A 24,450-nucleotide genomic window follows, 5' to 3' on the forward strand; every position below is an offset into this window, starting at 1 on the left:
TAGCGCGGATACCGTGAAATGCGAAATCCATGTTAGAATTAGAGATCGCTATGTGACACGCACTCTAATTCAAATAACTCCTCATTAATTAATTTATAGTATCTCGTTTCGAATGACTAATTATTTGCAAGGAAAACACGGGCACGGTAATACATACACATTCGTTTGCAAATGGAAGAAGATTTGTTTGCATTCTCAAATGTAGGTGCACCAGGCAGACCAGGGTCATATCGCGGTGGTCGCCTGTGTCGTACAGACGCTAGCACCCAGCCACCTGATACGTCTCCATCGTATCTATAATTTTTGATTGTTACATGCCATTATTCTACAACTTTTACATACTTTTGGCAACTTTTTAAATTATTTTTGGGACTAGCATATTGATCCAGTGCCCAGTGCCATTTCATGTTTGTTGCATGTTTTTGTTTGGCAGAAAATCCATATCAAACGGAGTCCAAATGGGATAAAAACGGACAGAGATTTTTTTTGTAACATATCTGAATTTTGAGAAGTGGAATCAATGCGAGACAATGCTCGAGGGGCCCACAAGGCAAGGAGCGCGCCCGCGTGCCCTTGACCCTCATGGACACCCCGTAAGGAGGTTGTTGCCCTTCTTTCGCTGCAAGAAAGCTAATATCCGGAGAAAAATCATGTTCAAAGTTTCAATCCAATCGGAGTTATGGATCTCCGGGAATATACGAAACGGTGAAAGGGCAGAATCAAGAACGTAGAAACAGAGAGAGACAGATACAATCTCGGAGGGGCTCTCGCCCCTCCCACGCCATGGAGACCATGGACCAGAGGGGAAACCCTTCTCTCATCTATGGAGAAGGTCAAGGAAGAAGAAGAAGAAGGGGGGGCTCTGTCCCCCTCTTTGCCGGTGGCGACAGAATGCCGTCGGGGCCATCATCATCACCGCGATCTACACCAACACCTCCGACGTCTTCACCAACATCTCCATCACCTTCCCCCATCTATCGACAGCGGTCCACTCCCCCGCAACCCGCTGTACCCTCTACTTGAACATGGTGCTTTATGCTTCATATTATTATCCAATGATGTGTTGCCATCCTATGATGTCTGAGTAGATTTTCGTTGTGCTATCGGTAATTGGTGAATTGCTATGATTGGTTTAATTTGCTTGTGGTTATGTTGCTATCCTTTGGTGCCCATCATATGAGCGCGCGCCTGTATCACACCATAGGGTTAGTTGTATGTTGATAGGACTATGTATTGGAGGGCAAGAGTGACAGAAGCTTCAACCTAGCATAGAAATTGATGCATACGGGATTGAAGGGGGACCAATATATCTTAATGCTATGGTTGGGTTTTACCTTAATGAACGTTAGTAGTTGCGGATGCTTGCTAATAGTTCCAATCATAAGTGCATAGAATTCCAAGTCACAGATGACATGCTAGCAGTGGCCTCTCCCACATAAAACTTGCTATCGGTCTAGTAAAGTAGTCAATTGCTTAGGGACAATTTCACAACTCCCACCACCACTTTTCCACACTCGCTATACTAACTTTATTGTTTGTTTATCTAAACAGCCCCTATATTTTATTTACGTGCTCTTTATATTCTTGCAAACCTATCCAACAACACCTACAAAGTACTTCTAGTTTCTTACTTGTTTTAGGTAAAGCGAATGTTAAGCATGCGTAGAGTTGTATCGGTGGTCTATAGAACTTGAGGGAATATTTGTTCTGCCTTTAGCTCCTCGTTGGATTCGACACTCTTACTTATCGAAAGAGGCTACAATTGATCCCCTATACTTGTGGGTTATCACCACCCCCCCCCCCCAAAAAAATAGAACGACGACAAAATAAGTTCGCACTTCCATGTTTTGGATTGAAATATCTGGCGGCTCCAATTCCAGCCCTGCAAAATTTCCCTTCTCCATTGTCCCCTTTCGCGCCCAGAGCGCTCAAATCCCTAATTCACCGCCAACCCAAGCAAAGTTTGAATCGCCCCTCATCTCGTATCTTTCCCCACTTTTGTGCCGGACGACGACGACGAAGACGACAGTCGCGCTTCACCACCGCACCGGTGCTACCTCATCTACGCCCTCATCCACCACGCCGGGTGGTCCACCGACAATGCCGGCCATCGCAATCGACGTGCCTCACTGACACCGACTTCCACCGCATCAGGTGTGCTTCACTAACGTCGTCTCCCTCCTCACCGGGACACTTCACCGACTTGAAATTGTCGCTTTAGGGATTATCGTGAATACTTCCGGGTTGACTCAAAAAGGGCCCATAACATAAAATGTAAAATCTTGCACTAGGGGAGACACGTTGGATCAACGTGAATACTTTAGGGATTATCGCTTGACTCAAAAAGGGAAATTATTATGGGATCAAATTTATATGTTGTATTGGTATGCTAGGCAACTATGCTTGAGATATGATAATACTTGTTGCTCTAGGATGAAGGCTCCACACCTTCCCTTTTCATGCGAATTTAATGATAATGAAACCTTAGCTTCTTATGCTAATGGTATATATGATTACTATGATGTGGAACGAATAGAAGAATTCGTTGCTTTTATGGGTGCTTATGAAATTGAATCTTTGTTTAAAGAGTGTGAAAATCTTTATGATGTTGTTTACAGACCTGAAAATTTAGCTATACTCAAATATTGCTATGAGAATTATGAATACAATGACGATGTTGATGCGTTTATTGAGAAAGTCTCCGATGTCCAAGAAGAGACTAATGTTTTCCAGGAATCTATGGAAGAAGAAATTGATGAAACTGTGAGCTCATTGGATGAAAAAGATGATGAGGAGAGCGAAGAACAAAAGGAGGAAGAGCGAATTAACTACCCGTGCCCACCTTATAATGAGAATAACTCTTCAATTCATACATTGTTTAATTTCCCTTCACGCTTACCGAATGATGATTGCTATAATGATTGTTATGATTCCGTTGATTATTTTGAAATATCCCTTTTTGATGATGCTTGCTATGTTTGTGGCCAAGATGCCAAAATGAATTATGCTTATGGAGATGAACTTTCTATAGTTCCTGATGTTAAACATGAAATTGTTTTTGTTGCACCCATGCATGATAGTCCTATTATCTTTTTGAATTCTCCCGACTACACTATATCGGAGAAGTTTGCCCTCATTAAGGATTATATTGATGGGTTGCGTTTCACTACTACACATGATGATTTTGATAGATATAATATGAATGTGCTTGCTTCTCCTACTTGCAATTATTATGAGAGAGGAACTACATCTCCGCCTCTCCATGTTTCCAATATTATAAAATTGCAAGAAATTGTTTATACTATGCATTGGCCTTTACTTTGTGTGGATGAATTGTTCTTTTATGACATGTCGATGCATAGGAAGAGAGTTAGACTTCGTTATTGCATGATATATGTTACTTTGTGCTCACCACTAAATCACAAATCATTGTTAATTAAAATTGGCTTTGATATACCTTGGGATACGGGTGGATCCATTACTTGAGCAACTTATGCCTAGCTTAATGGCTTTAAAGAAAGCGCTGCCAGGGAGACAACCCGGAAGTTTTAGAGAGTCATTTATTTCTGTTTTGTGCTTTTATAAAGTTTAAAAATAAAAATAATGTGCCAAGATTTTCCTTTAGGATGTTTTGATTGCTTGTTGGTTTGTGCGGTGCATAACAGAAACTTTGGCTGTAGTGCGAGATTTTACATTTTTTACTGGAAAGTCAAACGGTTATGAAAAATTTTGCACTCTCTTTATATACAATTGTTTTATTTTTTCTAATTTTGGCAGAATTTTTGGAGTACCATAAGTATTGTGAATGTTCAGATTACTATAGACTGTCCTGTTTAAGACAGAATCTGTTTTTGATGCATAGTTTGCTTGTTTTCATGAAACTATTAATTTCTAATAGTGGATTAAGCCATGGAAAGGTTATATTACAGTATCTACAATGCAAAAACAAAATATTAATTGGTTTCCAGCAGTACTTAGAGTAGTGATTTGCTTTATTATACTAACGGATCTTACCGAGCTTTCTGTTGAGTTTTGTGTGGATGAAGTGTTCGAAGATCGAGGAGGTCTCGATATGAGGAGAAGGAGGAGAGGAAAGAGCTCAAGCTTGGGGATTCCAAAGGCACCCCAAGTAAATATTCAAGGAGACTCAATCATCTAAGCTTGGGGATGCCCCGGAAGGCATCCCATCTTTCTTCAACAAGTATCGGTATGTTTTGGGATTCGTTTCGTTCATGTGATATGTGCAAATCTTGGAGCGTATTTTGTATTTAGTTTTCACTTTTATTTTATGCACCATGCTGGTATGAGATAGTCCTTGGTTGATTTATAGAATGCTCATTGCACTTCACTTATGTCTTTTGAGTATGGCTTTATAGAATGCTTCATGTGATTCACTTATATCTTTTGAAGTTTGGAGTGCAAGTTTCTCTTCACATAGAAAACTGCCATTTGTAGAATGCTCTTTTGCTTCACTTATATTTTTTAGAGTGTGGGAATATCTTTTGTAGAAATAATTAAACTCTCTTGCTTCACTTATATCTATTTAGAGAGATGACAGGAATTGGTCATTCACATGGTTAGTCATAAAATCCTACATAAAACTAGTAGATCACTGAATATGATATGTTTGATTCCTTGCAATAGTTTTGCGATATAAAGCTGGTGGTATTAGAGTAGTGCTAGTTGAGTAATTGTGAAATTGAAAAATACTTGTGTTGAGGTTTGCAAGTCCCGTAGCATGCACGTATGGTAACCGTTGTGTGACAAATTTGAATCATGGGGTGTTTCTTTGATTGTCTTCCTTATGAGTGGCGGTCGGGGACGAGCGATGGTCTTTTCCTACCAATCTATCCCCCTAGGGGCATGCATAGTAGTACTTTGCTTCGAGGGCTAATAAACTTTTGCAATAAGTATATGAGTTCTTTATGACTAATGTGAGTCCATGGATTATACGCACTCTTACCTTTTCGCAATTTGCTAGCCTCTATGGTACCGTGCATTGCGCTTTCTCACCTCGAGAGTTGGTGCAAACTTCACCGGTGCATCCAAACCCCGTGATACGATATGCTCTATCACACATAAGCCTCCTTATATCTTCCTCAAAACATCCACCATACCTAACTATTATGGCATTTCCATAGCCATTCCGAGATATATTACCATGCAACTTTCATCATCATCATATACATGACTTGAGCATTCATCATATTGCATTGCATGATCATCAGACAGCTAGCATTCTATTCTCATAGCTTGTCTGTTTTTTGATATCTTTTCTATGCTAGATCATTGCACATCCTGGTACATTGCCAGAGGCATGCATATAGTCATCATGTATTAGTTTTATTGAGTTATAATATTGAGTTGTAAGTAAATAAAGTGTGATGATCATCACTATTAGAGCATTGTCCCATGTGAGGAAAGGATGATGGAAGCAATGATTCCCTCACAAGTTGGGATGAGTCTCTGGACTTTATGAAAAATTAAAGAGGCCAAAGAAGCCAAAAAGAGAGGCCAAAGAAGCCTACCAAAGAATTTTTAAAAAAAAGAAGAAAATAAAAAAATGAGAGAAAAAGAGAGAAGGGGCAATTCTACTATCCTTTTACCACACTTGTGCTTCAAAGTAGCACCATGTTCTTCATAGAGAGAGTCTCCTATGCTTTCACTTTCATATACTAGTGGGAATTTTTCATTATAGAACTTGGCTTGTATATTCTGATGATGGGCTTCCTCAAACGCCCGAGGTCTTCATGAGCAAGCAAGTTGGATGCACACCCACTTAGTTTCTAGTTTGAGCTTTCATACACTTATAGCTCTTAGTGCATCCATTGCATGCCAATCCCTACTCCTCACATTGACATCAATTGATGGGAATCTCCATAGCCCATTGATTAGCCGCGTCAATGTGAGACTTTCTCCCTTTTTGTCTTCTCCACACAACCTCCACCATCATATTCGATTCCACCTATAGTGCTATGTCCATAGCTCACGCTCATGTATTGCGTGAAAATTGAAAAGGTTTGAGAATGTCAAAAGTATGAAACAATTGATCGGCTTGTCATCGGGGTTGTGCATGATGGGAGCATTTTGTGTGACGAAAATGAAGCATGGCCAAACTATATGATTTTGTAGGGATAAGCTTTATTTGGCTATGTTATTTTGATAAGACATAATTGCTTTAGTAGTATGCTTGAAATATTATTGTCTTGATGTCAAATGATAGACTATTGCTTTGAATCACTCATCTCTTAATATTCATGCCATGATTAGATTATGTGATCAAGATTATGCTAGGTAGCATTCCACATAAAAAATTATCTTTTTTATCATTTACCTACTTGAGGATGAGCAGGAATTAAGCTTGGGGATGCTGATACGTCTCCGTCGTATCTATAATTTTTGATTGTTCAGTGCCATTATTCTACAACTTTTACATACTTTTGGCAACTTTTTATACTATTTTTGGGACTAACATATTGATCCAGTGCCCAGTGCCAGTTCCTGTTTGTTGCATGTTTCTTTATTTTGCAGAAAATCCATATCAAACGGAGTCCAAACGGGATAAAAACGGACGGAGATTTTTTTGTAATATATCTGAATTTTGAGAAGTGGAATCAACGTGAGACGATGCTCGAGGGGCCCATGAGGCAGGGGGCGCGCCCCAGGGGGTGGGCACACCCCTGACCCTCGTGGACACCCCGTAAGGTGGTTGTTGGCCTTCTTTCGCCGCAAGAAAGCTAATATCCGGAGACAAATCGTGTTCAAAGTTTCAATCCAATCGGAGTTACGGATCTCAGGGAAAATAAGAAACAGTGAAAGGGCAGAATCAGGAATGCAGAAACGGAGAGAGACGGAGAGACAGATCCAATCTCGGAGGGGCTCTCGCCCCTCACACACCATGGAGACTATGGACCAGAGGGGAAACCCTTCTCACATCTAGGGAGAGGGTCAATGAAGAAGAAGAAAAATAAGGGGGGCTCTCTCCCCCTCTCTCCCTGTGGCGCTGGAACGCCGCCGGGGCCATCATCATCACCGCGATCTACACCAACACCTCCGTCGTCTTCACCAACATCTCCATCACCTTCCCCATCTATCTATAGTGGTCCAATCTCCCGCAACCCGCTGTACCCTCTACTTGAACATGGTGCTTCATGCTTCATATTATTATCCAATGATCTGTTGCCATCCTATGATGTCTGAGTAGATTTTCGTTCTCCTATCGGTAATTGATGAATTGCTATGATTGGTTTAATTTGCTTGTGGTTATGTTGCTGTCCTTTGGTGCCCATCATATGAGTGCGCGCGTGGATCACACCATAGGGTTAGTTGTATGTTGATAGGACTATGTATTGAAGGGCAAGAGTGACAGAAGCTCCAACCTAGCATAGAAATTGATGCATACGGGATTGAAGGGGGGCCAATATATCTTAATGCTATGGTTGGGTTTTACCTTAATGAACGTTTGTAGTTGCGGATGGTTGCTAATAATTCCAATCATAAGTGCATAGAATTCCAAGTCAGGGATGACATGCTAGTAGTGGCCTCTCCCACATAAAACTTGCTATCGGTCTAGTAAAGTAGTCAATTGCTTAGGGAGAATTTCGCAACTCCTACCACCACATTTCCACACTCGCTATACTAACTTTATTGTTTGTTTATCTAAACAGCCCCTATATTTTATTTACGTGCTCTTTATATTCTTGCAAACCTATCCAACAACACCTACAAAGTACTTCTAGTTTCTTACTTGTTTTAGGTAAAGCGAACGTTAAGCGTGCGTAGAGTTGCATCGATGGTCGATAGAACTTGAGGGAATATTTGTTCTACCTTTAGCTCCTCGTTGGGTTCGACACTCTTACTTATCGAAAGAGGCTACAATTGATCCCCTATACTTGTGGGTTATCACCACCCCCCCCCCAAAAAAAATAGAACGACGACAAAATAAGTTCGCACTTCCATGTTTCGGATTGAAATATCTAGCGGCCCTAATTCCAGCCCTGCAAAATGTCCCTTCTCCACTATCCCCTTCCACGCCCTGAGCGCTCAAATCCCTAATTCGCCGCCAACCCAAGCAAAGTTTGAATCGCCCCTCGTCTCGTCTGTTTCCCCACCTCTGTGTCGGACAACGACGACGAAGACGACGGTCGCGCTTCACCACCGCACCGGTGCTTCCTCATCTACGCCCTCATCCACCGCACCGGGTGGTCCATCGACAATGTCGGCCACCGCAAACGATGTGCCTCACTGACACCGACTTCCACCGCATTAGGCGCGCTTCACCGACATCGTCTCCCTCCTCACCGAGCCACTTCACCAACTTCTAAAACAAGGGAAATTATCGCTTTAGGGATTATCGTGAATACTTCCGGGTTGACTCAAAAAGGGCCCATAACATAAAATGTAAAATCTTGCACTAGGGGAGACACGTTGGATCAACGTGAATACTTTAGGGATTATTGCTTGACTCAAAAAGGGAAATTATTATGGGATCAAATTTATATGTTGTATCGGTATGCTAGGCAACTATGCTTGAGATATGATTATACTTGTTGCTCTAAGATGAAGGATCCACACCTTCCCTTTTCATGCGAATTTAATGATAATGAAACCTTAGCTTCTTATGCTAATGGTATATATGATTAGTATGATGTGGAATGAATAGAAGAATTCGTTGCTTTTATGGGTGCTTATGAAATTGAATCTTTTATGCTAATGGGAGCTTGCAAAATGCTTGCATTAGATCCCTCATTAGACACTATATGTTCATCACTAGGAGCATGTAAAATGTTTGCATCAAATCCTTCATTAGCAGTGTGTTCATTAGACACTTCAGGCTCAAGAACAACATGAGCTTGTAAGTTTGCACCAGAAACTTGATTAGATACATAAGGTTCAGTTAGTTCAGTATTGATTGGGGGAGTTATAAAATAAGCAGAAATTGGTTTGATTTTCTCATAGATTCCCTACATACAAGAAGTTTTACAACACCATCAGGTTTAACTATTGGCCAGAAATTGAACAGTTGAATTAGATATAATCAAGGATGTGATGTACCTGCTCATTGCGCATGCTGCTCGGGCAAGCAGCGACTGTCCATTTGTGCAAACTCGATGCCATGCCCGTGCTGCCGCCGCTGCCTCCCACGCAGGCTACACCCAGGGTTGGATCTTCATCTTCTTATCCTTCCATTCGCTTGAAGCCCGACGAGCGGTGTCCAACGAGGGCGCGAGGAAGTCCCGTGCCGGTCTGTCCAGCGGCGGCTAGGTTAGAAGTGAACCAGACTGGAGGCTGGAGCGAATGAATTGGGATTTTTCCTGCTATCGATCGATATGGGAGGCACTCGTTTGTGCCGCAAGCCTGCTATACGGCCTGCCTTGCACTTACGTTATTGGCCCATCCAAATTGAAACATTTTTCTTCATTTTTTACATTGCCTGCTCGTGCATTGGGACGAACAAAACTAGTTTGGGCCAACCTGGACGACTCAAACTAGGTGCACACTTTCTAGTCACCCAAAGCGTCCGCCCATACCAGTCCCTACGGTGGCATCGCCCCTTTTTGCGTGTATGATTGGGGTAGTGAAAAATATTCCAGTGGCGCTTTTGTTTTACCCACAAAATGGTTGAATTGCTTGTTTCTATGAACTGAGTTTGCGAATAATGTGTAGGATGCCAGTATTTTCATCCTATTGCAGATTGCTTATATTATGGGAAGAGGGATTGGTTTATTGTGTAGCATTCTACATCTTATCTATACTATCAGATCTATATTTTTAATCCTGCCAAAAAGTTGAATACACATATAATACTAGTGCAAAAGTGTAGCCCATTGCTCTTGTGAGTACATTTTGTCCTGTAACGGTTGTACTTCCGGGGATTGGTAGTTGATTATGTAGCATCAATCTGCATCTTATATTTATTATCCTCTATCCCTTCCAGTATTATCATATATATAATAACTCTCTACAAAATGTAGAATATAGGCAATGATTATGAAGAAGATTCTATGCTGAAATTCTTGAGTTACCCTTCCCTTGACATGGAGAAGGGCATTATAAAGCCGGTGTTAACTATTAATGTAAGTCAATTCTTCTAAAGCCTTTATCCTCAACTGCTATTTAATTTGCTCATACTCCCTATCGTTAAATGTTGTTTAGTTTGTTGTTCCTATTAAAATGCATGTTCGCAACAACCGTAAGTTCCAAGTTTTACTTGTTAAACCAAATTCCTTATTCATACCATGCACATTACTCAATACTCCCTATATGTATGCTTGTTTTTGTGGATCTATAATCTAGTGTGTGGTGAAGCAGCCCACGTTTGCACGTTGGCATCTCCTGTTTTATCTTAGAGCAAGAGAACGTCACGTTATATTTCCCCATGTGATGGCAACCTTTATTATGCCGTCTGTCGCTTTTATTCTTCACCATCACAAGTTCGCACAACGCTCAATTTTCCCTTACACTAAATGATCTCACACTTTTAGAAGCAACTTTATTGCCCTTTTTGCACCGATGACAACTTACTTGAAGGATCTTACTCAATCCATAGGTAGGTATGGTGGACTCTTAAACAAGATAGGGTTTAAGGGTTTTGGATGCACATGTAGTATCTCTACTTAGTGCGGAGTTTTTGGCTAGCAAAGATAGGGGCAAGCACCACATGTTGAAGGATCTATGACAATATAACTTCTATGTAAACATGAACAAACAAGAATCATTAAGTTGTCTTCCTTGTCCAACGTCAACAATTTTGGCATATAATATTTTGATGGGTGCTCACAATCATAAAAGATTTCCATGATAGTGTATTTATATTAATTCTTTCATGAGTTGCATCATTGACTAATGCTATGTTTGTCAATATACAATTAAATTTTCTACTTATACTTTTCCTTGTGTAATGTCATCACTTACCATAACATTAGCACATGATCTTTTTTTATATTTCCTTTCTTTTTATTGCAACAAGAAAGTAAAGAAGGCAAAACTCAAAATAAACCTTATTATATATCTCGCACACGATTATAAGGATTGATCACTAAGAAAACTCACAAAAAGAAATAATCGAACTAAACTTTTATTCATCTAATAGCAAAACATAACCATGGATCGAACTAACAAAGTAAAGGCAAAAGATAGTGGGGATGATACGATACCGAGGCACCTCCCCCAAACTTGGAGAAAGCCAAGGGGGGTGCCCATACCCAATACTCAGTTTTCTTTTGGTAGTGAAGAAGAAGGTGGTGGTGATGAAGTATTAGCAATCCGGTCTTTAAGGACCAAGAGACTCTCCAATCTTTGGATGAATCTTCACAGGGAAGCGATGTGCTCCATATGTAGAATATTTTCACGAGTGAGATACTTATTTTGTATGTGAACCGTTTTGATAATCCTGAAGGCTGCAATCTCAGTGGGGGTAAGATGAGCATAGTAGGGTTTAAGGATATCTTCCTCTTCCTCATCAGCGGGCAAGGCTTGTTCGTTCATCGGGACTTGATCTCCGGTGGCCTCCTTGCTCTTGTCCTCCTTAGCTGCTCCAACGGGGTCTTCTCTCTTCAGCTCGATCTTCAACAACCAATCATCCTCTTCCATATGATCAGTGGGGGAGGAAGCCATGATGCCTGGCTCAACAGATCTGATAGAAAACAACAAGAAAAGAAAATAAGAGATTTCTCCACGATACAGAGATTAACAGGTTCGGGAGGTATATATAGATTTTTTATCTTGGGGAACAAGCTGAATGGAAGAAAAACGGAGTCCAGAAAGTACCCGAGGTGGGCACAATCACCGGGGCGTGCCAAGCATGCCTGGTGCGCCCTCGTGTATCGTGCCCACCAGGGTCACTTTCCTGGAAGTTTCTTATTTTCCTAATTTTCTAAATATTCCAAAACTGACAAAAAATATTTTTGCGGATTTTTTGGCGCCCGTTTACTTGCCATATCAGGTACCTCCCTTTTTTCACGATTCTAGAGTGTTCCGGAAGGTTTCCTTTATGTGTTCTTCCGGTGTTAAAGTTTGGATAATATTGCTTTCAACATTAATGGACGAACCTGAGATATAATCTCTCTAATTTGAAATTGGATGGAATTAACAACTCAGTTATCATCTTTGTTTATACACGTGCAAAACATGTCATCTCTCTGCTTATTTCAGGATGAGATACCTGATGGCATGCACAAGTCTGCTGAAGGCTGTGAGACAAACCCAACATATATTGCAGCAAAGAAGGCAAAACATCTTGAAGATAGCGAGACAACCCCAAAGTCTTGTCTTGATGCAGTGTTCAAGTTACTTGACACTAGCAATCAGACAAGCTCACAGAATTCGTTGTCTGAATCAGTTCGACTTATTCAATCCCAAGTTCTAGCAGAAAGGCATTCTGTAACTCAACTTCGACTTGAAGTCTATCTCTAAGAAAGATTGCGGAGAACACTAATGAGAACCTCATTGCTAAACAGCTACACCTGGAAGCTATGACCGACATGCTAGGCCGGTCTCACAGCCTTGCTCAGCAGCTTGCGCAGCAGTTCCCGCGCAAGCCTAACCTTTCTTGAACTGTCTTGGAAGTGGTCTTGGTTCAGTATTATTTTGTTACGCTGCAATGGCGCCCAGTTTTTGTAATCTGCTTCTTTGTTGCACTTTATGATCACTGGTGGCGAACTTCGATGCCAAGTGGATGTAATATACCATAAATCCTTATTGTACAGTGTAGGTTTATTCTAAGTTACTACATCGTAATTTCTTTATCGTATAGAGTAGGTTTGTTCTTAATTCCTACTAGTTACTGCCATCATTCGCTATCTAAAAATAAATGAAGAAAATCTGATGTAGTCGACCGGGCTGAAACATTCGCCTCTAACTAGCCTGCTTTTTAGCGGGCCACAATTGGGCCGGCCTGCAACTTTCTTGGGCCTGAAAGGACATTGGGGCCTTCACACTTTGCGCCAAGCCCACAACTTACACGGGCCTACATTCGGCCCATGGTTTAGTTGGGCCTTTAGTGGACCCAGTGCTTAGTTGGGCCCATGTAGCTTTGGGCCATTAATAGGCTGAATATTGTGCTGGCGTGTTACGGCCCAGAAGTAACCATGGGCCTTTAGCAGGCCGAAGTGCATGTTGGGCCTCAATTTTCACTAGTCGTCAACGGGCCTTCAGCAGGCTGAAATGTAGACCGGGCCTTTTTTGGCCCAGTTATATGATGTGACATTACCAGGCCGAAACATATCTCGGGTCTTAGTTGGCCGCTGATATCATGGGCCTTTAACAGGCCAAAAGCTTTGTAGAGGCATCAACATGCCGAATTGTACGACATGCCTTTAACATGCCCAAAGTCACGTTGGGCTGAATTGTTGCCACCTTTATCACGGGCCGTTAGAGGGACGGATGTCACGTCGGACCATATATAGTCCATGGGCAGCACGGGCCATTCCTAGGACGAAAGACATATTGGGCTGAAATGGGCCCATGTCTACATCGGGCCTCTAATAGGCCCTAATGTCACTGGGTCGTAATTGGGCCCAAATATTTGGCGAACAATTAACAGGTCAGATCTGGCTTTGGGTCATAAATGGGCCAGGTTTAAACAGGTCATTATTGGGCTGTCCCACTAGTACCCGAGTAAATACTATGGGGCTTTGACTGGGCCAGCCTTTTTAACCTATATGGGCCTCGGTTGGGCCTTGCCACGTGTCAACGTACCATAGGCATGTCTCCTCCATTCGATGGACGACATCTGGCCCACCTAGGAGCCGATACGTGTTTCCTCCAGCCAATGATGATTTTACACGTGGAAAATCCCCATTGGCCCGGTCTATTAACGGGTTATCAGATCTAAACCGGAACCCAATAGCTTAACGGCGACCCGTTATGGTGGATGCCACATGTCGGTCACCCTTGACGAAAGCACTTCTATGACGCACAATTTATCCTCATAGAAGTGGACACTTCCATGATGATAATTTTGGTAATGTCATGGAACACTTCTACGACAACACAGGTATGACTATCTTGGTTCTGTCATAAAATCGTCATGGATGTACATGCATGACAAAAAACGTGACCTACTGTGACAAACACGTATCATCACGGAAGTGTATTTTTTTGTAGTAACTATGTATGTATTGGATCTTTTAATACCTTATGTGTTCTGTTGCATTGATGGACTACTAGATGTTTGATACATGGGCTATGTTTGAGGTCGAAACTATATATATCATATATATATATATCTTTTGAAAATGCAGGGATATAACAGAAAACAGAAAAAACAGTAACAATGCAGCCTCTTTGTTGTCTGCCACCGACGGCAAAGGGACCTTTGCCGTCTGCCACAGACGGCAAAGAGGCTACGTGGCAGCAACCTGTGCAATCTGGGAGCTGACCTATTTGGTTACTTTGCCGTTTGTGGTAGACGGCAAAAGCTGTGGTAGTTTGCCTTCTGTGGCAGACGACAAAGACTTGGGGGGGGGGCATGACGCGTGGCTGACGTACCATAGCCACAAGGTTCATGCCCAAAGCCTTGAGCAAGGCGACCTTGTTCTTCGGTGTATTCAATCCGCCAAGAATTCAAACAAGTTGACGCAGAAGTGGGAAGGCTCTTATCGGGTAATACGAGTCACCTCGCCTGGCGCAGTCCGCGTGGAGACCATGGATAGTATTCCGGTGAGCAACTCCTGGAATATCGAACATATTCGCAAGTTTTACCCATAAGGCGCGATTGTCGGGAACCCGGAAACCCCCTTTTGTACTAGCCTTGCCAGCAAGGCATGTACAAAAGGGGGTTGCGAGGCTCCCGGCAAACAAAGCCAGGCACATACACTATGTGTAGTTGAATAACCTTTAGTATGTACAGTTTCCTGCTGATTCCCATGTTTATGTATATACGTATATGCATGCTTGTCCTGGATATTGTACTACCTTCGGTTCCAGCAGATACTGATGGACCGCTAGGGTTCCATGCTCCTATCCTCTCTTCTTTCTAGCCGTAGTGAAGACGGTTGGTTCCGCTGTCCCCGTCTTGGACTTGGCTCCGGCAAGAAGTTAAGAAGACTTCCCGGCACAGCGATCCCCAGCAAACCAAACAGATAAAGTTCACCTCTTGTCCATTCATGTTCGTAACCTATGACTTGTGCATTGGAAAACCTCGCCACTCTTTTTAGACTTAGGTGCTCCCATCCCTGACCCAAACGCTGCTTCGGTCAGAATGGTCGCAGTAGCCTTTGGTAAGAAGAGATTAGCAGGGGGCTGGACCCTTTGTTTGTAACCCGGCAGATGTGACTCTCCGGCAGGCACAAAGGGCGCCGGCAAGATAGCTTGCCGGGAAAACTCATTTATTTGCATTAAAGAGGCGTTTCACCTCTTCATGGACATATACATGCATGTGTTCCCAGCAAGGCTCATCATTTTCATTAACATGCTGATACAAGTATGAATGTTACAGAACATAAGCATGGACTCGAGAGATTACACTATTTTAAACTAAGATTTGGCAAGTGCCCACAAGTTGAAAAAAAAGATAAGTGCCCCGTAATCCCCGTTCTTGCCCCTTTCCTCCCAGGCATGACAGGTGAAGGCAAAGGAGATGCGGGGGGAGACGCGTCGATGGAGAGCATGGCGGAGGTGGCCCGTCAACCACCGACACCAGAGCCAGCAGGGCACAGCCCACAACAAGATGCGTTGTGATAACTCGCAAGTATAGGGGATCGCAACAGTTTTTGAGGGTAGAGTATTCAACCCAAATTTATTGATTCGACACAAGGGGAGCCAAAGAATATTCTCAAGTATTAGTAGTTGAGTTGTCAATTCAACCACACCTAGATAACTTAGTATCTGCAGGAAAGTATTTAGTAGCAAAGTAATATGGAAGTAGCGGTAACAGTAGCAAAAGTAATAGTAGCAGTTTTGTAGTATTTGTAACAGTGGAAACAGCAAAGTAACTAAGCAAAGAACAATATGTGAAAAGCTCGTAGGCATTGGATCGGTGATGGATAATTATGTCGGATGCGATTCCTTATGTAATAGTTATAACATAGGGTGACACAGAACTAGCTCCAGTTCATTAATGTAATGTAGGCATGTATTCCGAATATAGTCATACGTGCTTATGGAAAAGAACTTGCATGAAATCTTTTGTCCTACCCTCCCGTGGCAGCGGGGTCCTAATGGAAACTAAGAGATATTAAGGCCTCCTTTTAATAGAGAACCGGACCAAAGCATTAACACTTAGTGAATACATGAACTCCTCAAACTACGGTCATCACCGGTAAGTATCCCGATTATTGTCACTTCGGGGTTAACGTATCATAACACATAATAGGTGACTATAGACTTGCAAGATAGGATCAAGAACTCACATATATTCATGGAAACATAATAGGTTCAGATCTAAAATCATGGCACTCGGGCCCTAGTGACAAGCATTAAGCATAGCAAAGTCATAGCAACATCAATCTCAGAACATAGTGGATACTAGGGATCAAACCCTAACAAAACTAACTTGATTACATGGTAAATCTCATCCAACCCATCACCATCCAGTAAGCCCACGATGGAATTACTCACGCATGGCGGTGAGCATCATGAAATTGGTGATGGAGGATGGTTGATGATGATGACGGCGACGAATGCCCCTCTCCGGAGCCCGGACGGACTCCAGATCAGCCCTCCTGAGAGGTTTTAGGGCTTGGCGGCGGCTCTGTATCGTAAAACGCGATGAAACTTCCTCTCTGATTTTTTTCTCTGTGAAACGGAATATATGGAGTTGGAGTTGAGGTCGGTGGAGCATTAGGGGGCCCACGAGACAGGGGGGCGTGCCCAGGGGGAGGGGGCGCGCCACCCACCCTCGTGGACAGGGTGTGAGCCCCCTGGCCTTCATATTTTGCTAGTATTTTTTATATTTTCTAAAAGTTATCTCCGTGGATTTTTAGGTCATTCCGAGAACTTTTGTTTCTGCACAAAAATAACACCATGGCAGTTCTGCTGAAAACAGCATCAATCTGGGTTAGTTCCATTCAAATCATGCAAGTTAGAGTCCAAAACATGGGCAAAAGTGTTCGGAAAAGTAGATACGACAGAGACATATCAACTCCCCCAAGCTTAAACCTTTGCTTGTCCTCAAGCAATTCAGTTGATAAACTGAAAGTGATAAAGAAAAACTTTTACAAACTCTATTTGCTCTTTTTGTTGTAAATATGTAAAGCCAGAATTCAAGTTTTCAACCAAGATTATGAACTAACCATATTCACAATAACACTTAGGTCTCATGTTTACTCATATCAATGGCATAATCAACTAGCAAGCAATAATAATAAAACTCGGATGACAACACTTTCTCAAAACAATCATAATATGATATAACAAGATGGTATCTCGCTAGCCCTTTCTGAGACCGCGAAACATAAATGCAGAGCACCTTTAAAGATCAAGGACTTACTAAACATTGTAATTCATGGTAAAAGAGATCCAGTCATAGTCATACCCAATATAAACTAATAGTAATGCATGCAAATAACAGCGGTGCTCTCCAGCAGGTGCTTTTAAATGAGAGCGTGATGACTCAACATGAAAGTAAATAGATAGGCCCTTCACAGAGGGAAGCAGGGATTTGTAGAGGTGCCAAAGCTCGATTTTTGAAACAGAGATAATAATATTTTGGGTGATATACTTTCATTGTCAACATAACAACTGAGAGATCTCGATATCTTCCATTCTACACACCTTATAGGTGGTTCCCAAACAGAATGGTGAAGTTTATACTCCCCCTCCACCAACAAGCATCAATCCATGGCTTGCCCGAAACAATGGGTGCCTCCAACTAACAGCAATCCTGGGGGAGTTTTGTTTAATTAGTTTGGTTTGATTTTAGCATGGGACTGGGCATCTCGGTGACCAGCCATTTTCTCGTGAGTGAGGAGCGGAGTCCACTCCTCTTGAGAATAACCTACCTAACATGGAAGATACAGATAGCCCTAGTTGACACATGAGCTGTTCGAGCATACAAAACAAAATTTCATTTGAAGGTTTGGAGTTTGGCACATACAAATTAACTTGGAACGACAGGTAGATACCGCATATAGGAAGGTAGGGTGGACTCATATGGAATAACTTTGGGGTTTTATGGAAGTGGATGCACAAGCAGTATTCCCGCTTAGTACAAGTGAAGGCTAGAAGAAGACTGGGAAGCGACCAACTGAGAGAGCGACAACAGTCATGAACATGCATTAAAATTAATAGACACTGAGTGCAAGCATGAGTAGGATATAATCCACCATGAACATAAATATCGTGAAGGCTATGTTGATTTTGTTTCAACTACATGCGTGAACATGTGCCAAGTCAAGTCACTCGAATCATTCAAAGGAGGATACCACCCTATCATACCACATTACAACCATTTTAATAGCATGTTGGCACGGAAGGTAAACCATTATAAACTCCTGGTTAATTAAGCATGGCATAAGCAACTACAATCTCTAATTGTCATTGCAAACATGTTTATTCATAATAGGCTGAACATGAACGATGAACTAATCATATTTACAAAAACAAGATAGGTCGAGTTCATACCAGCTCCTCTTATCTCAATCATTTCATCATATATCGTCATTATTGCCTTTCACTTGCACGACCGAACAATGTGAATAATAATAATAGTGCACGTGCATTGGACTTAGTTGGAATCTGCAAGCATTCAATTCAAGGGAGACGACAAGTAATATGGGCTCTTGGTTAAATAAATCAATAATGCATGAAATAGCCACTCAACAATTTCATCAAGGTCTTCTCCTTTCGACCCCCAAAGAAGAGAAAAGAAATAAAACTATTTGCACGGTAAAGCTCCCAACAAGCAAAAAGAAGAATGAAAAATCTTTTTGAGTTTTCTTTTAATTAGCAATACTACAGGCATGGAAAATAAACTAGCTAAAAGCTATTACTAATTTTTTTGTTTTTCTTTTAAGATTATTCAAACACACAAGAAGAAAGCAAGAAAATAAAATACACTAGCATGGATAGTACAATGAAAGAGTATGAGTACCGACACTAGAATGAGTGTGAACATGAATGTAAACTCGGTGAGAAATACGTACTCCCCCAAGCTTAGACTTTTGGCCTAAGTTGGTCTATGGCCATGGGTAGCCTGGCTAATATCCTAAGTTGTAACTGGAGTCATACTGAGATGCAGCAGCCATTGCCTCCTGAGCTACAGCATGGCGGTGAGCCGCTTCCGTCCTCCTCTCGTACTCATTCACCTCCTCCCTGGTTATAACATATCTTCCTTTTGCCTGATAGTCAAAGAGGGCAGGAGCAGGGAGAGTAATATGGGCAGCGCGACGTCTGTCAAAGATTAGTCGATACTGGAGGGATTGTTCATTCCTCTCAAGAAAATGATGACTAACCATGGCATTATAATCTAAATAAGCGGGAAGCAACTCCGTATCATTTTCATGCATAGGTATACCAAGATAATTAGCCATATGGGTCGCATAAATTCCCCCAAACAAGTCTCCAGCTAAACCATTATGATGCAACCTACGTGCAACAATTGCCCCCAAGTTGTATTGTTTATCACCTAATACAGCACTCTTGAGAAAACAAAGATCAGGGACACACATGTGGCATGCTTCATCTTTACCGTTAATGCATCTACCAATGAAGAGAGTAAAATATTGTATAGCAGGAAAATGAATGCTCCCTATGGTAGCTTGTGCTATTTCTCTGGATTCTCCTATAGTGATACTAGCAAGAAAGTCTTTATATTCATATTTATGAGGTTCATTAACACTGCCCCACCGCGGGAGTTTACAAGCAGTAGTAAAGTCTTCCAAGTCCATGGTATAAGATTTATCATAAAGATCAAACAGAACATTCTGAGAATTGCGCGAAGATGTAAATTTAAACCTTCTCACAAATGAATCAGTCAAATAGTGGTATTGACGACACTTATCTTGCACGAAGTCCTCAAGGTCAGCATTACGCACATATGCATCAAATTCATCCTTGATGCCCGCTTTGACCATAAACTCCTCTGATGGCCATTCGCAAGGCCGCACATGGGCTACCGTTGGTGGTTCATCATCCTGCTCAAGTATTGCGAGCCTGGGTCCTTTCTTCCTTGAAGAACCACCTTGGTACATTTTCCTGGACATATTTATTCCTCTGCAAAATATCTGAAATTTTTATTAACTCGAAATAAAAGTGAACCAAACTCAATAAAGTTGATAGCAACTACTCCCACGAGTGCCTAGAGCCTCTATCATGCATTAGAATTACTTGGGACCTCATAAATTTAACATGCAAGCTCAAGAATAGGGTCAACTTAGCAGCAAGAATTTGCAATGAATAAAGCACTAGAACAAAAACTAATTGGATTATTGGAGGAGTCACATACCAAAGAACAATCGCCCAAAGCAGTTTTGTGAATGGAGCTTTGAGCAAGGAGATCGAAAATGGCAGCAAAATGAGCTAGAACTCGTGCTTGAGATGGATAGTGATTTTTTGGGAGGAAGAAGTGTGTGGGTGCAGGAATAAGTGGAGGGGAGCCACCATGGGCCCACGAGGCAGGGGGCGCGCCCTGGACCCTCGTGGCTAGGTGCTTGCTCCCCCTGCTGTGTTGCCAGATATTCTCAAATATTCCAGAAAAAATCATATTAAATTGGCAGGGCATTTCGAGAACTTTTATTTTTGGGATATTTTTTATTGCATGGATAATTCAAAAGGCAGACAAAATATACTATTTCTACTTTATTTATTCTAATTAACAGGAAGTAAAGAGATGGTACAGTAGGTTTTGCCTTCTAACTTCATCCATCTCATGCTCATCAAAAGGAATCCACTAACAAGGTTGATCAAGTCTTGTTAACAAACTCATTCCGAATAGCATGAAACCGGAGAAATTTCGAAATGACACTAAAGGAAATATGCCCTAGAGGCAATAATAAAGTTATTATTTATTTCCTTATATCATGATGAATGTTTATTATTCATGTTAGAATTGTATTAACCGGAAACATAATACATGTGTGAATACATGAATACATAGACAAACTAAGTGTCACTAGTATGCATCTACTTGACTAGCTCGTTTATCAAATAGGGTCACGTTTCCTAGCCATGGACAAAAGAGTTGCCATTTGATTAACGGGATCACATCATTAGGATAATGATGTGATTGACTTGACCCATTCCGTTAGCTTAGCGCTTGATCGTTTATTATATTGCTATTGCTTTCTTCATGACTTATACATGTTACTATAACTATGAGATTATGCAACTCCCGTTTACCGGAAGAACACTTCTTGTGCTACCAAATGTCACAACATAACTGGGTGATTATAAAGGAGATCTACAGGTGTCTCCGAAGGTACATGTTGAGTTAGCATATTTCAAGATTAGGATTTGTCACTCCGATTGTCGGAGAGGTATCTCTGAGCCCTCTCGGTAATGCACATCACTATAAGCCTTGCAAGCAATGCGACTAATGAGTTAGTTGCAGGATGATGCATTACATAATGAGTAAAGAGACTTGTCGGTAACGAGATTGAACTAAGTATTGAGATATCGACGATCGAATCTGGGGCAAGTAACATACCGATGACAAAGGGAACAACGTATGTTGTTATGCGATTTGACCGATAAAAGATCTTCGTAGAATATGTGGGAGCCAATATGAGCATCCAGGTTCCGCTATTGGTTATTGACCGGAAACGTGTCCCGGTCATGTCTACATTGTTCTCGAACCCATAGGGTCTGCACGCTTAAAGTTAGATGACAGTTATATTATGAGTTTATATGTTTTGATGTACCAAAGGTAGTTCGGAGTCCCGGATGTGATCACGGACATGACGAGGAGTCTCAAAATGGTCGAGACATGATTATTGATATATTGGACGACTATATTCGGACACCGGAATAGTTCCAGGGGTTATCGGATATATACCGGAGTACTAGGGGGTTATCGGATATATACCGGATATATACCGGATATATACCGGAGTGCAAGAACTCGGAGGTGTCGTGCTTTCGGTGCTTGATCGGTCGTGCCGTGAAGATGTACAACTACATCAACCACGTTGTGCTAATGCTTCCGCTTACGGTCTACAAGGGTACGTGGACGCACTCTCCCCTCTCGTTGATATGCATCACCATGATATTGCGTGTGCGTAGGAATTTTTTTGAAATTACTAGTTTCCCAACAGTGGCATCCGAACCTACGTTTTATGCATTGATGTTATATGCCCGAGTAGAACACAAGTGAGTTGTGGGTGATACAAGTCATATTGCTTACCAGCATGTCATCCTTTGGTTCAGCGGTATTGTTGGATGAAGCGGCCCGGACCGACATTACGCGTACGCTTACGCGAGACTGGTTCTACCGACGTGCTTTGCACACAGGTGGGTGGCAGGTGTCAGTTTCTCCAACTTTAGTTGAATCAAGTGTGGCTACGCCCGGTCTTTGAGAAGGTTAAAACACCACTAACTTGATGAACTATCATTGTGGTTTTGATGCGTAGGTAAGAACGGTTCTTGCTCAGCCCGTAGCAGCCACGTAAAACTTGCAACAACAAAGTAGAGGACGTCTAACCTGTTTTTGCAGGGCATGTTGTGATGTGATATGGTCAAGACGTGATGCTATATTTTATTGTATGAGATGATCATGTTTTGTAACCGAGTTATCGGCAACTGGCAGGAGCCATATGGTTGTCGCTTTATTGTATGCAATGCAATCGCCCTGTAATTGCTTTACTTTATCACTAAGCGGTAGCGATAGTCGTAGAAGCAATAGGTGACGAAACGACAATGATGCTATGATGGAGATCAAGGTGTCGCGTCGGTGATGATGGTGATCATGACGGTGCTTCGAAGATGGAGATCACAAGCACAAGATGATGATGGCCATATCATATCACTTATATTGATTGCATGTGATGTTTATCCTTTATGCATCTTATTTTGCTTTGATTGACAGTAGCATTATAAGATGATCTCTCACTAAATTTCAAGGTATAAGTGTTCTCCCTGAGTATGCACCATTGCGAAAGTTCTTCGTGCTGAGACACCACGTGATGATCGGGTGTGATAGGCTCTACGTTCAAATACAACGGGTGCAAAACAGTTGCACACGCAGAATCTCAGGTTAAGCTTGACGAGCCTAGCATATACAGATATGGCCTCGGAACACTAAGACCGAAAGGTCAAAGCATGAATCATATAGTAGATATGATCAACATAGTGATGTTCACCATTGAAAACTACTCCATCTCACGTGATGATCGGACATGGTTTAGTTGATTTTGATCACGTGATCGCTTAGATGATTAGAGGGATGTCTATCTAAGTGGGAGTTCTTAAGTAATATGATTAATTGAACTTAAATTTATCATGAACTTAGTACCTGATTGTATTTTGCTTGTCTATGTTTGCTGTAGATAGATGGCTCATGTTGTTATTCTGTTGAATTTTAATGCGTTCCTTGAGAAAGCTAAGTTGAAAGATGATGGTAGCAATTACACGGACTGGGTCCGTAACTTGAGGATTATCCTCATTGCTGCATAGAAGAATTACGTCCTGGAAGCACCGTTGGGTGCCAGGCCTGCTGCAGATGCAACTGCAGACGTTGTGAATGTTTGGCAGAGCAAAGCTGATCACTACTCGATAGTTCAGTGTGCCATGCTTTACGGCTTAGAACCGGGACTTCAACGATGTTTTGAACGTCATGGAGCATATGAGATGTTCCAGGAGTTGAAGTTAATATTTCAAGCAAATGCCCGGATTGAGAGATATGAAGTCTCCAATAAGTTCTATAGCTGCAAGATGGAAGAGAATAGTTCTGTCAGTGAGCATATACTCAAAATGTCTATTAGCAAAAAAAAAACTCAAAATGTCTGGGTATAATAATCACTTGATTCAACTGGGAGTTAATCTTCCTGATGATAGTGTCATTGACAGAATTCTTCAATCACTGCCACCAAGCTACAAGAGCTTTGTGATGAACTATAATATGCAAGGGATGAACAAGACTATTCCCGAGCTCTTCGCAATGCTAAAGGCTGCGGAGGTAGAAATCAAAAAGGAGCATCAAGTGTTGATGGTCAACAAGACCACCAGTTTCAAGAAAAAGGGTAAAGGGAAGAAAAAGGGGAACTTCAAGAAGAACGGCAAACAAGTTGCTGCTCAAGAGAAGAAACCCAAGTCTGGACCTAAGCCTAAGACTGAGTGCTTCTACTGCAAGCAGACTGGTCACTGGAAGCGGAACTGCCCCAAGTATTTGGCGGATAAGAAGGATGGAAAGGTGAACAAAGGTGAACAAAGGTATATGTGATATACATGTTATTGATGTGTACCTTACTAATGCTCGCAGCAGCACTTGGGTATTTGATATTGGTTCTGTTGCTAATATTTGCAACTCAAAACAGGGACTACGGATTAAGCAAAGATTGGCTAAGGACGAGGTGA

This window comes from Triticum dicoccoides, chromosome 1B, assembly GCF_002162155.2.
Source record: "Triticum dicoccoides isolate Atlit2015 ecotype Zavitan chromosome 1B, WEW_v2.0, whole genome shotgun sequence".
In the NCBI taxonomy this organism is placed as follows: Eukaryota; Viridiplantae; Streptophyta; class Magnoliopsida; order Poales; family Poaceae; genus Triticum; species Triticum dicoccoides.